Source organism: Thermobia domestica, chromosome 17 (assembly GCF_964235325.1).
Source record: "Thermobia domestica chromosome 17, izTheDome1.hap1.1, whole genome shotgun sequence".
In the NCBI taxonomy this organism is placed as follows: Eukaryota; Metazoa; Arthropoda; class Insecta; order Zygentoma; family Lepismatidae; genus Thermobia; species Thermobia domestica.
Window position 1 is genome coordinate 44,859,742 of NC_137470.1, and position 16,127 is coordinate 44,875,868.

The following is a 16,127-nucleotide window of genomic DNA, read 5'->3' on the forward strand; positions in this document are numbered from 1 at the left end:
GGCTCCAATCGAGCAGAGTCGATAACTCGTCTTTACTGAGCCGGTTCAAGCATTTGGCTCAATTGAGCCCAGTCGATGGGTAATGGCATCCAAGCCACCTCAAGCTGTACGCTGAGTTGAACCGAGCCGGGCTGGTTGACATCATTATTCAGATTGGGCTTCTACTTTGGCTAAAAAATTGGACCGTGCAGTTCTCAGCCTTGATGGTAAGAACTACAAAAAATCTTATGAAATCTTTAGTTTAACGTCCCACGCTTATGCCGGTTAGGCTAAAGGAGACGGTGATGATGGGAAATGAATGAAATGAAGAAAGTGGGAGGAAACGGGAGACCCCCGAGAAAGTCCATGAGCACGGTGTTTGTCCACCACAAAGTCCAAACAGCGCCAGCTGGGATCGAACCAGAGACCTCAAGTACCGAAGGTGAACGCTCTACCACTGACCCACCACCGCGCTCTACCACATTTCTTAAGAACTACAGTATATACTTATATTGGTGCTCACGGCGTCATTAACTTATTCCACCACCAACGAATTTCGAGGTACTTTGTTTTGCATTTTTTGTGCGTGTTTTGTGTCGCTTTGTGCGCCTATTCCCACATTTTGTGCATCACCGGAAGTGGGTCAAAATGGGCTTACAAATATGGCGGAAAAAATTATTGCTCTTCCGCCACCAATGAATTTCGAGGTCGTTTCCTTCCCATCGTTTTGTGCGTCTACTTCCGTTTTGTGCGTCATGGGAAGTGGGTCAAAATGGGCTTCCAAGATGGGACGAAAATGACCAAGAGTACCGCTACTATCGAATTTCGAGGTCGTTAATTTCACATCGCGTACTCTTTTGTGCGCGTATTTTGACGTTTTGTGCGTCACTGGAAGACGGTCAAAATGGGCCTCGAAGGTGGGACCAAAATGACCCACTGCTCCGCCACTACCGAATTTCGAGGTCCTTCCTTTTGCATCGACTACTGAATTTTCGTGCTGTTTCGTGCCCCCATTTCCACGTTTTGTGCGTCACCAGAAGTGGGTCAAAATGGGCTCCCAAGATGGGACGAAAATGGCCCACTGTTCCGCCACTATCGAATTTCGGGGTTGGTTCTTTCGCATCGTTTAGTGTGTATTTTGTACCGTTCTGTTCGCCTACTTCCACATTTTGAGCATTACCAGAAATGCGTCAAAATGGTCTATCAATGTGTGAGGAAATAGGGCCATTGTTCCGCCAGTATCGAATTTGGAGGTGGTTTCTTTCGCATCGTATAGTGCCTGCTTTGTACTGTTTTGTGCTCCTATTTCCACTTTAGTGCGACAACGAAAATGGGTCAAAATGGCCTACAAGTATAGCGGAATAACTTAATGCTGTTCCGTCACCATCGAAAGTCGAGGTCGTTTCCTTCACATTTTTTATGCATGATTTGTGTCGCTTTGTGCATCAGTGGGAGAGGGTCAAAATGGACCTTGAAAGTGGAATGAATATGTCTTTTTCTGCCATATTTGTACGTCGTCTTTGACCCACTTTCGTTGGCCTACAAAACGTGAAAATATGCGCAGAAACGGTAAAAACATGCACTAAACAATGCGAAAAAGCGACCTTGAAATTCGATACTGGTGGGAGAGTGAATCATTTTTCTTCCCACATTGAATGTCCATTTTGATTCACAAAACGTGGAAATAGGCTTACAAAACGGTAGAAAACACGCTCAATATGATGTGAAGGAAACGACCTCGAAATCGTTCCTGACGGAACAGCATTAACTTGTTCCGCCATATTTGTAGGATAACATTGACCCATTTCCGCTGACGCAGAAAACGAGGAAATAGGCGCACAAAACGATTTTATTAGCATCAGTATTCCGAAATAGCAATTCAATTTTTGCAACTAAAATTTCACCGAATTGAGTAAAAATTATGTACACGTGTGTACAATTCAATTATTTGAGCCAAACAATAACAATACAATACAATTATTTGAGCCAAATACCGTAAAGAAATGTCATATTAAACCCAATGGTCATTCGAGAGGCATTTTGCAAACCACTGGTGTTACACAAATTAAATTAGATAAAAAAAATGTGCGTTATCAGTAACAGCTTACGGAAATACAAAGTCAGTATTTTGAATCCGATATGGACACTCAAAAGTCATTTCCAAAACCGCTGGTGCTACAAAAACGAAATTTGATATATTAAGGTGCATTATCACCAGTGTACTATGAAAATATTTAATCTTTTTTTTCGAAAATCATCTTGAAGAACAAGTGGCCAATAAAAATTCATTTAAAAACTATATAAAAGCCATTTTTAGTCAAACGATTTTATTTCGGTTATCAATGTTGCATTAACCAGAATATACATAATGAATCTGTTGCTTGCAAGTAAAGAGTAAAGAGTTATTACACGATTTTGAAATATGTTTTAAACCGTACAAAATGTTTAAAACATGTATTTTTTTTTTCGTTCGTGTTTTACAACATGCTTAAAACATTTTGTACGTCTTTTTCATGTTTTAAACATATGTTTTGTTCTTTTCAAAAAGAACTGTTTTTTTCAACCCTGCTCTACATAAATTATTTAAAAGTATGTGTTGTACCATTGCTTATTAGAATTTTACTATCAAGTAATATTAAAAATCCTATTCTAAAAATACATCAATCACAATTATTTTCTGTAAGTTGACCACCTGTCTAAGTTGTCCACTTTTCAATGGAACCGGTGGTGGCCAACATGGACAGGTTTCACTGTATTAGACCTGTTTTTAAGAAACGTTGAATTAAGTCAGAAACATGCAAATTTTAGAAAAAAAAATAAATCTTTCCGTTTTACGTCCCACGGTTATGCTCTGTAGGGTAAAGAAGACGATGATGATGAAAAATGAATGAATTGGTGAAATGAAGAAAGTTGGAAGAAACTGGGGAACTCTGAAGATAACCACGCCGTAGAGTGTAGAATCAAGCTCTCTAACTGTCAGTTGGGGCAAAAGAGAGATTTATCAATATTTTGCAGTAGTACTTCACACAATGTTCATAATTTCTTTAAATTTTGTACTTTATTGATGAAGCAAGAAAATAGTAAACGCATAGGCACCCAAATTCTAACCTCGTAAGTAGTATTTCGGGACATTAAAAGAATTAGAGGAAAATAAGAAGTAACGATCTTTGAAACCATAAGAAATCTAATAAATGTTATGTTTTAATTGTAATAACTTTTCATGGCCTGAAGAACAATAACTTAAGTTACGATTTTCTAAAATTAAGAAACTCAAATAAGTAGGTATAAGAAATGAAACAAATGTTAAGACAATTGTGTCTCTTAAGACCACTCTATGACGTCAAAACAAATACTCTCGGGTAGACCATAACATGTTGCTGATTAAACATCAGTTCCAATTTAATTGATTTCTCACTTCATTTGCTATAGTTTTCTCGTCTCAATTTATTTTCTGTGGCAATTTTTGTGCATATTACATGCGTATTTTTTATGCAGACCTAACATTACAGTATTTATAGTTACAATAATTTTAACCATATATGTATATCATTTGGAGTTATATTTCAAAATTGAAATCCTTTGTTGAGTATTAGTTTGGACTAAAGCAAGCGTGATTACTGAGGCTTTTCGTTCGAAGAAAAAGGTATATTCAGTTTCTTTATTTCTAGTTTCCTGGCAGAGGCGTGAGAAACATAGCATTAAATGAATCTCACGGGCATTAAAGATATGAAACTAATGTGCAAAACAAGATTTAATGATGTTTAGATGTTTACGCAATGTTCAAACGTCAAGGTTGTTTCTGACCTTTGCAGCAGTAGGAATGCTATTCAATATTGTTCGAAATGAAAGCCTTATCTGTTTGATACCCGAAGCGATCGAGAAAAACAAGTCGAATGAGTAACATTAGCGCAACACTTCCATTGTTTCAATCGGTTCTTACACCTCAGAGTCTTAACCCAAAAGAAAATAATAATATATATGTAGTAAGGATGTGCTTACATTCTTCCTTGACAAACATATGCATATGGCTGGTGTGGAGAAAAATATACCAAGCAATTACGCCAACTGGTACTTCAAAGAATGATCCTTCCATGCAGAAGAGTCAACAACGTCCGAGATATGAAATACCAACACCTTGTAAACGAAAACAAACCTGCATAAATCAACTATTGGATGGAATAAGTAGCAGTGTCACGATATATCACATGAAGAAATTTGATTTCTATCAGGCGCGGATCTATAAGTTAAAAACTGGGGGCAGCCAGAACTCAGGCTATGATAGGTATATCATAAGTTTACTATTAACTTTCAAATATATATATAATAGCTTAAATTATTTTTGGCACTCAAAAGATTGGAGCGGCCTAGACCCACGGTCCCGTGCTAGATCCGCCACTGGTTTGTATGGCATGGATATTTTATCAATTAGTATTGAAACCGAGAAAGGTAGTATATTTCTACCACTTCCGGTCTTAGTACAGATAATAGAGATGGAGTATATTCTTGGGACTGTTAATTGATGGACTCTTGGAACGCAGAAAACAGTTCTCGCTATCTATTACTATTTTTGCTCTATAGTGATCAACGTTAAAATCGGAATTGATTGATTTCTACCACTTTCAGTTTGAATATTACATCCTAACTTATGACTCTCCGCACTGTGGACAAAATTGATGGTGAGCCATCAGAGAGTTTCTGAGATTTTTCCCTCTCGGATGAACGTAAACACAGACAGAGCAAATCTTTGATGCATGGTCAAGAAGGATTAAGTCAATAATTGTTACTTTTCCAAGACATCCAATACAAATTTTAAGATCTCAAAAATTTAAATGCTTAATTTTACAAGAAGTAATCTATTCAGAGTATCACTCTATTAACTTAATTAACATGACTTGTAGTTTTAATTTACTTTGCAAATACTTAGTTTAAGCAAATTCACATGAATGGCACTAAAAATTAGACAAACAAGATTTTTAGGAATGGTCTAAAAATGGGTCAAAAGATTGCGATCTTGGCCAAGAATTTTAGGAATGATCAAAAAATGCATCAAAAGATTGCGATCTAGGTTAATTAGTTTTTGGTGCTGGGGCCAGAATCTTTTTGAACGGCCCCTAAATCGAGTTTTTGTATCTTCTAAGGAATAAGAACATTGTACTTACAAGTACCACTTCCCTTCTAAGAACATCATACTTAAAAGCAAGCTCGGATCTAAGGGGCTAAGGGGCTATAGCCCTCCCCCCTTGACGTTCAGGTTTACACTGGATAAAATGGGCTTCAATTCAGCTTTACACTTGATAGAACGGCAGTAGTAGAAAAATGATCGATATGGAACATATTAGGACAATTCAGGAGTCCATGGGAAATCGCCCACCTTGAAACGTCCACCCACGGTCTTTTACAACCTCCATTTTAGGGGTGTATTTGTTCCCTTTTATAACCACTTTTTAGCGGGTGTATTCGTTCTCTTTTATGAGTACATTTTAAGGGGGTGGACTCGTTCCCTTTTATGATCACTTTTTCCACCCCTTATTTTACCATAGCAGAGAATACATAAGACTACGAACACATAGCAGAGCAGATAATATATAAGACTACGTAACATAGCAGGTATGTATTCGTTTCCTTTTATGAGCATTTTTAGTGGTGTATTCGTTCTCTTTTATGATCACTTTTTCAACCTCTATTTGAACATAGCAGATAATACATAAAACTACGTAACGTAGCAGGGATGTATTCGTTTCCTTTTATGAACATTTTTAGGAGTGTATTCGTTCTCTTTTATGATCACTTTTTCAACCCCTATTTGAACATAGCAGATAATACTTAAGACTACGTAACATAGCAGGGATGTATTCGTTTCCAACCCTTATTTTAACATAGCAGAAATTACATAAGACTACGAACACACTGAATGGGTAATCGAACACCCTGAACCATCCAGCCATGGTCTTTTACGACCTCCAGTTTAGGGGGTGTATTCGTTCTCTTTTATGAGCATATTTTTTATCCCTATTTTAACATAACAGAAATAACAGACAATGAGCACATTATAGCAAAGACTACCAACATAGTAAGGGGTGTACTCGTTTAGGGGGTATATTCGTTCTCTATTTTAACATAGCAGAAATTACATAACACTACGAACACACTGAATGAGAAATCGAACACCCTGAACCGTCCAGCCATGGTCTTTTACAACCTCCAGTTTAAGGGGTGCACTCGTTTTCTTTTAGGGATGTATTCGTTCTCTATTTTAACATAACAGAAATAGCAAAGACTACCAACATAGTAAGGGGATGTACTCGTTTCCAACATAGCAGAAATTAGAATTACTCGTCCCAACCCCTATTTTAACATAACAGAAATAGCAGACAATGAGCACATTATAGCAAAAATTACAATCGAACACCCTGAACCGTCCACCCACGGTCTTTTACGACCTCCATTTTTGAGGTGGACATAGCAGTAGCACAGATAGTCATTTTAAGGGGGTGTATTCATTCTCTTTGATGACAACTTTTTCCACTCCTAAGAAAAGACTACGAACATAGCAAATTCGTTCCACCCCTAATTGAACATAGCAGGGAATACTTAACAGGGGTTTATTCGTTCCACATTATCCACCCCTTATTATGTTGATGGCTCTTTTACGACCTCCATTTCAGGGGTGAACTTGTTCAACCCCTATTTGAACATAAGAGAGATTATTTTCTTTTACGGGGAGATAATATTCATTAGCTTTTTATCAACTGTTTAAAGATTGCAAAGGAATGCAGACTTCCGTGATTTGTTATCAGTTACATAATAACTTCCGCCATATGTGGACAATTCTCATTACGTCATTCATCCGGATTTTAAAACATTGTGCTAGTGAGTACAATCGTGTATTTTTTTTAAATTTTTATTTTCGATGAAAAAGTGCTCACATAATTTCACAATCGTAGTATAGTTATTAGACTCGAAATTATGACGTTTTTTTCTCTCTTTTTTCAACAGACAATACTGATTTAATAGTATGTGTTGATCGCTCGCGTTATGAATTAGGGATTGGAGACGCAAGGCATCTAGTTGTTTTCTATTTTCATTCAACGATAGGATGTACAAAAAAGGAAACCCCGACTTTGACCGGTGATATCATCCCTATTGCGCAATATTACCCAATCCAATCACAAAGGTTTGTGTTGATCGCTCGCGATATGTCTTGTCATCAACGATATGATTTACAAAAAGAGGAAACCCCAACCGTAACCGGTGACATCATCCCTATTGCACAATATTGCGCAATGCAATCACAAAGGTATAAAAGACCGAGAAGTTCTTTTTTAATCAGTTGCTTGTTGGTGTTCAAAGAGTAAACTTCTTATTCGTGATGCTCTGATTTAGAAGTAATTTTTTCTTAAATTTCGTTAACTGTGTATCAGTGTGCTTTCCCTCAGTTCTCTATAGATAAAACATCTTATAACAATAACATCATATTATAAAAACTCACTTCTGAACGTATTATAGTAACGTTGTGCTCAGTTCTCTATAAGGATAATATTATATTTATTTATTTATTTATTGAACAATTTCCCAGATACAGCATAACTTTGCCATTTTACACAGGGACATGCTAACAAAAGAAAGAAAAAAAACATGACAACAATAACAACAACATAGAAAAAAAAGAGTGTAAAAGTAAAACTATTCCGTCAAAGCTCGTTTAATTGCTCTTTCAAACACTGGGTAGCTCGAAAAAATGTCCACATCAGTTGTTACTTGATTATAACTGTTTGGTATTCTATAAAAAAGAGACCTCTGTATAACAGCCAACCTAGGACGGGCAAGATGGAATAGGTGGGTATTCCGAGTGATGCGGGAAGGGACACGTAAGGATAGTTCCTGAAGTAATATTTCCGATCTTAAGGTTCCATTAACTATTTTATGTAGATCTTTCAGGTCAGAGATATTTCTGCGTACTTCAGGAGTCTGAATATTAAGATGTCGCAAGAGCTCCTTCTTAGATAATATTCGAAGTGCAGGAACACGAAATCGGACTATAGCAATGAAGAAATTGAGAACAGAATCAAGTCTGGAGAGATGTGTAGGTGCTGCCATGGCCCATATGGGAGAGCAGTATTCGATCTTGGGCGCTATTGAAGTCTTATAAAAAGTTGCTAATGAAGAAACAGTGCGTAGTTCGGTGAATCGATAAAGAAGTCCCAACATGCGCATTGAATTCTTTAGTATTGAGATGTGGTCAGAGAAGGTGAGTTTTGAATCAAAGATGACACCAAGATCGTTATGACTAGCAGAATGTGTGATAGGGGAATCGTTGATATGGTATGTGGAGGGAACAGGAGACTTTTTCAAAGTAATAGTAATACTGTCACATTTCTTACTGTTGAGTTTCAAGTGCCACATTTCACACCAGCCTGTAAGGTAATTTATGTCTTCCTGTAGAGCAATTGTGTCATGGAGACACGATATTTCTCTGTATAACTTACAATCGTCAGCAAAAAGCAGAAGGCAACTAGGTTGAGCTGATAAGTGCGTGTAGAGATCATCCATATACAGGACAAACAGTAGAGGCCCAAGTACACTCCCCTGAGGCACCCCTGAGATCACGGGTTGGGGGTTAGAAGTCGCCCCTGAAAGAACAACTCTCTGTTTACGATCCTTCAAGTAGCTTGTGATTAGAGAGAGAAAATTGCCATGTACATTAAATCTATTGGAGAGTTTATGAAGAAGATGAATGTGACTGACAGAATCAAAGGCCTTCGAGAGATCAAAGTAGATAACATCTAATTGAGTATTGTTATTCATACATTTGACTGCACAGGAAAGAAGAGTACTTAAGTTTGAGAGACTTGAGCTTTTCGGTAGAAAGCCGTGCTGAGAACTATGGATGTAAGGTGAGGTGAATTTAAGTAGCCTGTCTTTAATTATTTTTTCGCAGATAATTGATATTACAGAAAGAAGAGATATTGGCCTATAGGAGGATACATAATCTTTAAGTCCTGATTTATATATTGGGGTCACGTGAGCCAGTTTCCAACTGGTGGGATAATACCCTTCCTTGAAGCATCTATTGAATAAGATAGATAGAGGAACCGCAATAACTGAAGCAGTTTTGTTGAGAAAGAGAGGACTAATTTTATCAGGTCCAAGTGATCTATGTGGAGATAACGATAGCAAGAGAGCCAGAACTTCGCCCGGGGTGGTAGAGAGAATGGATAAGGTGTCCGAACAGATGGGGTGGAGAGGGGGGAGATGGGTTGTAGAGGAAAGGGAAGTAAATGTTTTGCAGAAGTAGTTATTGAAGAGGTCTGGTCTTTGATCATCACTCGCTTCAGTATTTTCATCTTGAATTGTTGCCGGTATGCCCGGAGATTTTGTTCTAGATTTAATTACAGACCAAAAGATTTTAGGGTTACCAACAGTAAAATCACCAATTGAGTCCATGTATTCAAAATATTTACGTCGCTGTACCTTCTTGGCAAGACTTCTAATTCTAGCAAAGTTTTTATATGTGTAGTCACTCGGATGTGATTTCCATAGAGTCCAGGCAAGCTTTTTGTTTTTAAGAAGGTCACGAAGTTCATTGTCGTACCAGACCGGAAACCTGTTCGATTTTGATGCTTTCACCGGCACAAAGTCCTTTATGGCTGAGTGGACAACGGATGTAAATAAGTCCACAGCGTCGTCAACAGTTCCTACCTCTAACAAACACCAAGGAAACAGTCCAATAGCCCGGCAGATGTCACCCCAGGGAGCTTTCTTCCATAGAAGTTGTGACCTACTTTTGAGGGCCTGGTTTGTAGTAGTGGAGGGGAGGAAATCGAAAGAAACATCCAAGGAATCGTGATCCGAAGGAAAAAGATTTCTGCATGGGACAACACAACGAGGTTCTAAGTTAGAAAGAATGTAGTCAAGATTGCTATTATTGCGGGTATTATGCATATTATGTTGACCTAGACCAAGTCCATGAATAAAATTGTCCATGAAATAACTGTCGTTTCCATCTTTAGCGACTCCATGCTTGCTGTCCTGCCACGTGATGGAAAGGTTGAAATCACCCAATAGGATGACGTCACCGTGTGACAACGCATGTAACAGTGAGTCATGGCAAGCTTCTAAGATGTGCTGGGGGGTGTTCTTGTGCGGCCTATAGAAGCATCCAATAAACACAGAACGACGCTTTGGAATAAATACTTCCACCCATATAAGTTCACAATCCCGTTCGAGATCCAGTCTTCTCTTGCTCTTCCACTTATTATTTACACAAATCATCACTCCACCTCCACGAGTTATGCGGTCTTTACGATAAATGGTGAAATTATTAGAAAAGCTAATTTCACTGTCGTTCACTGATTCATTCAGCCACGATTCGGTCACTGCGAAACAATCCAGTTCCCTTATCTCACCTAGGTTCAGTGAGCACTCAAGTAATTTGTTTTTAATGCTACGAACATTTTGATAATATATATTGAAAGCATTAGTGCAATGTGGACAGGGTGGGCCAGGGTTTACGTGAATATCACCACAAAGGAGGAGAAAACAAACGAGAATGAGGCACTGTTTTTTTGCTTTTGACTCATACCTTGTCACAAAATCACTGGTAGTTCCTCCGTCACTGTTAGCAGTACCAGAGAGAGCACATGGCGGTCCTCTTGGTATGAAGGCAGCAGCAATAAAATGAAATGATCTTCCACTACACTTCAGTCCATGTTTCATTGGCAATGCTTCATTTGGGAAAGTCACAGCACCGTTACTACATGAAGACAGTAGAGCACGCACATAAACACTACACATAACCACGAGAAAAAGATAAACAATAAGAGCACCACTTTGCATCGACTTCGAGCTTGACGCCATCTTATTCAACACATATTACAAAAACTCACTTCTGAACGTATTATAGCAACGTTGTGCTATCTTATAAAAACACAGTTTTGGACGTATTATAGTCATGTCAACATTATATATGAAAAAGGTTAAACCGAATGCTATCAACTTACCAACTGTTAATCTATTTAATAATAATTTGAAAAAAATCATTTTAAAATGTTATATTGTTTTAAATGAGGATAGTGGTTGCTTTTTAACTAATAAAATAAAAGACTGTTTAGATATATTTAAACAGGAACAAGATAATACATCTTTTAAAGTAAATTTTTCTTTGCCTACAACTTTTCGAAAACCAGTAGATTTAGAAACATGTAGATTCTTTATAAATAGTGGTAACGAAATCATTTTACCGAGTACAGATGTGAATGCTATAATTGAAAAACTATTTAATAAAATTTTAGTTGAACAAGAAAACAGAGCAATTAAGAAATCAGGGTGGTCTCTATGTTCTCAACCTAACCATCTCTTAGATATTGAAATCTGTAAATACGATCCATTGCCGGCATCATCTTATACAAAATTGCCTCAATGGATTTTATCTAAAAAGAAATGTGTTATAAATATTCAAAATTACGATAATAGATGTTTTATGTATTGTATTCTAACTGCATTGCATCCTGTAAACAATAATCCACATCGTGTAAATAATTACATCCAATATATTAATACTTTATTACCGTTATTTGAAAAAAACGAATATAAAATTCCCCGTTGAAGTAGCAAGCAAACAAATTTGAAAATATGTATAATTCCGTATTTACTAAGGAACAAATTTAAATTAATATATACGGTATTAATTATGATAATTAAACAATTTTTCCGTTACGTATAAGCGAAACACATATGTAGGTAAACATATTGATTTATTGTATTTAAACTCTCATTATTGTTTAATTACAAATTTAAATGGTTCAGTTAGACATCAATTAGGTACTCATCAAGCATTTATTTGTAGACGATGTTTAGTATCTTTTTATAACAAATCAAAATTAGATGAACATGAGAAATTATCTAAAGAACACACTCCAACCAAAATTAACATGCCGAAACAAGGAGATGTTTTAAAATTTCGTAAACTAAAATTATTATTACAAAATGATGTCATAATTGTTGCAGATTTCGAAAGTTTGCTGAAACCGATAAATAAACAAATTGGATCCAATACGAAACAAATTCAGGAAAATATACCGTGCAGCTTTAGTTATATTGTGTGTTGGAGTAACCAATATATAAAATCAGACCTATTTATTTATCGTGGTGAAAACGTATCGATTAATTTTACGTCTGCTATGGAGAAGGAATTAAAAAAAAATAATAAATGGATTAGATCAACAAAAACTAATAATGCCATTAACTAACTCTCAGCTACAGGAGTATAATCTATCTACTAAATGCTCTGTTTGCGATAGTAATTATATGAGTGAAAATAAAAAAGTGAAACACCATAATCATTTAACTGGAAAATATATTGCCACGGTGTGTAATAACTGTAATTTGCAAATTAAACGACAGAGTAATTTTATTACCGTATTTTTTCATAACTTATCTGCATATGATGCACATTTATTCGTAAAAGAACTAGGTTGCACACCTGGCAATATATCTGTAATTGCTGAAAACACTTAGAAGTACATCACATTCTCCAAACATTATAATTTTAACTGTAGACTTATAGAATTTTAACGGTTTTACGTTTTGTGGGCTTATATAAATTTCTTCCGTAGTCTCGAAAATTTGGTGTCAAAATTAAAACCTAAGCAATTCGTATATAGCAAGCAAACTTTTCACACGATAAGTTTCCTTTAATTCTCCGTAAGGGAATTTATCCTTATGAACACATAACAAATTTAGATAAATTTAAAGAAACTGAATTACCTGTAAAAGAGGCGTTTAATAGCAAATTGAATGGAACACAAATTTCCGAGACCGACTATCAATATGCACAAGAGATTTGGCATACCTTTTATTGTCAAAATTTAGAGGACTACCATGATCTGTACTTAAAATGTGATGTACTTCTCAGAGCAGATGTATTGGATAATTTTCGAAAGACGTGTTTAAATGCTTTTAGTATTGAACCAATTAATTGTTTTACTGCACGTGGTTTGGCATGCCAAGCCGTGTTATATAAAACAAAAGTTGAACTTGAACTCTTATCAGATATTAATATGTATATGTTTGTAGAAAAATCGATTCGTGGAGGCATCACACAAGCTGTGTTAAGATATGCTAAAGCTAATAATCCTTACGTACATGATTTTGATGCGGAAAAAGAAAAACCCTATTTACTGTATATTGACATGAACAATCAATACGGACTATCAATGATTGACTATTTACCATATGGTGGTTTTCGGTGGGAAGACAAAATTGACGATTGGCAAGACAAGAATATAATTATTAATTGGTCCACTGAGAGTGAATGTTTTTTTCTAGAAGTGGACTTAAAGTATCCAAATTATTTACACGAATACCATTCTGATTTTCCGTGTGCTCCCACGAACGAAATTCCACCGAATGGTTAATACTCAAAATTACTATAAACAGTTAAATCGAAATCGAATTATATCTTGTATTATAGAGTATTACACTTTTATCTAAAGCAAGGTTTAATATTGGTAAAAGTACATAAAATATTATGGTTTCGTCAATCTAAATGGCTTGCATCTTATATAGAAGAAAATACTAAGCGTCGTGCAAATTCTACAATTGAATTTGAAAAAAGATTTTTATAAATTACTAAATAATTCCGTATACGGAAAGACAATGGAGAATGTACGAAAACGCGTTGATATAAAATTAAATAATAATGAAAAAAGTGTAAAAAATTAGCAGCGCAAAATCAGTTTCAAAATTGGATAAAATTAGGAGACAATCTTGCATTATTCCATATGCTAAAACAATCTGTAACTCTAAATAAACTGATCTACGTACTAGCCACAGTTTTAGAATTATCAAAATTAGCAATGTATGAATCCATTATAATGTAATGAAACCTCGATATGGAGATAAGATTAGTATTACTTACATGGATAGTGACTTTCGTTTACTACATTAAAACGGACGATATTTATAAAGATATAAAAGACATGATTGAGTATTTTGATACCTCAAATTTTTCTCAACCTAATCCGTATGATATTCCATGAAAAAAAAAGCTTTAGGTAAAATGTAAGATGAATTAGGTGGACTTCTCATTATTGAATATTTTGGTTTACGAGCAAAAAATTATGTAATAAAAACTGTTGAAAATAAAAAATTGAAAAAATGTAAAGGGATCAAGAAAAATGTAGTTAAAGAACAAATTACGGTTGACGATTATAAATCATGTCTATTTCAAAACGAAACGATTCATAAAACCCAATTTGAATTTAAAGGTAAACATCACAATTTAACAACAAATCAGGTAACAAAATTAGCCTTATATCCACATGACGATAAAAGAAAATTTTTAAATTGTAACATACACACTGTTCATTGGGGGTATCATAATAAAGATTTAACATGTGGGATTTGTATATTGTAAATATGATATTTTAGTTTTTGTATATATTAGTGTAATAGTATTGGTAAACAAAAATATGTCACAATCAGTTCGGAAACAAATAGTTGCAGAATTACATAAAAGTGCAAGACGAAACTATCCTCGAATACCCGTTATAACGAAAGGAATTCATGATCTATGGCAAGCTGATTTAGTTGAAATAAATAGTGGAAAATTGAAAGGTCTAGCAAACATTATTCGAAATTTCAAATATTTATTAACTGTGATAGACACATTCTCTAAATATGCTTGGGCTATTCCTGTGAAAAATAAAACTGGGAAAGAAATTACATAAGCATTTATAACAGTACTGAGAAAAGCAAACAAAAGCCCAAAATTTTTAAAAACTGACAGGGGTCGAGAATTTTATAATTCAGAGTTTCAGAAGGCGATGAACCAAAATAACATTAAACATTATTTCCCGTTACAATGATGTGAAAGCAAGTATTATTGAAAGATTTAATAGAACATTACGTAGTTTAATGTGGAGACAATTTACACTGCAGGGAAATTATAAATGGATTGGCATTCTGCTGGAATTACTAAATAAATATAATAACACTATTCATTCCACTATTAAAATGAAACCTATCGACGCTATTAAAAAAATGAAAAACATCTATTGACAAACATCTATTGCAAAAAGTTTTCTGTGATAAAAACAAAAAGTAAATTTAAGGCAGGTGAATATGTAAGAATTAGTAAACTTAAGAGTCCTAGTTTTGATAAAGGTTTTACACGCAATTGGGGTACAGAAATTTTTTGAATTGCTAAAGTTATCTTTACTAATCCTCCAACATATCACTTAGTAGTCTCAAATAATAAACCTATTGAAGGAAGATTTTACGGACACGAATTACAATTAATGAAATTTCCAAAAACATATTTAATTGAAAAAGTTTTGCGAAAGAAAAATAATAAGGCCTATGTGAAATGGTTGGGTCTGCCAAAAAGTGAAAACTCTTGGATTGATTTAAAGCATACTCTATTGTAAAAGAAAGGTCAAGAATTTATAGGTGAAGCATGTCGTCACGAGTATTTCTAGTAGATTTTATAATTTCAAAAGGTGAATTCTAGCAACATTGTAAATTTTCGTTGCTTAGTTAAATTGTCATCATCATCACGAGGTATATTAAATCAAATTTGTTCTTCAAACGCTTTGTTTTTGTGCAAAGGAGAAAATAAAGCAAAATGGTTAAAAACGTTATTTAAAATAAATGTGATATATCTGTAATAGAGAGAAAAAGAACATGGAATGGAATATTCCTTTTACATGTATGGTAGCAGGTCCTACAGGCTGTGGAAAATCATATTTTGTTAAAACATTTCTTGAACATTACAGTAAGTTATTTAAAAATATTGCATGGTGTTATGGTGAATGGCAGCCGTTGTATGATACTCTTTCAGGCTGCACGTTTAAAGAATTTTTACCTTAACATAATGAATTTCAAGCACACGAGAGTCCACATCTTGTAATTATTGATGATTTAATGCGTGAATGTGACCATCGGATTGTAGATATTTTTACTAAGGGTAGTCATCATAGAAATATAAGTGTAATATGTATAACACAGAATATTTTTCATCAACAAAAGGGAATGCAGGATATTTCGTTAAATTGCCATTATATTGTTTGTCTTAAAAATCCTTGAGACCAAGCTCAAATTAATTATCTGGCACAACAATTGTATCCAGGTAACACAAACTTTATTCA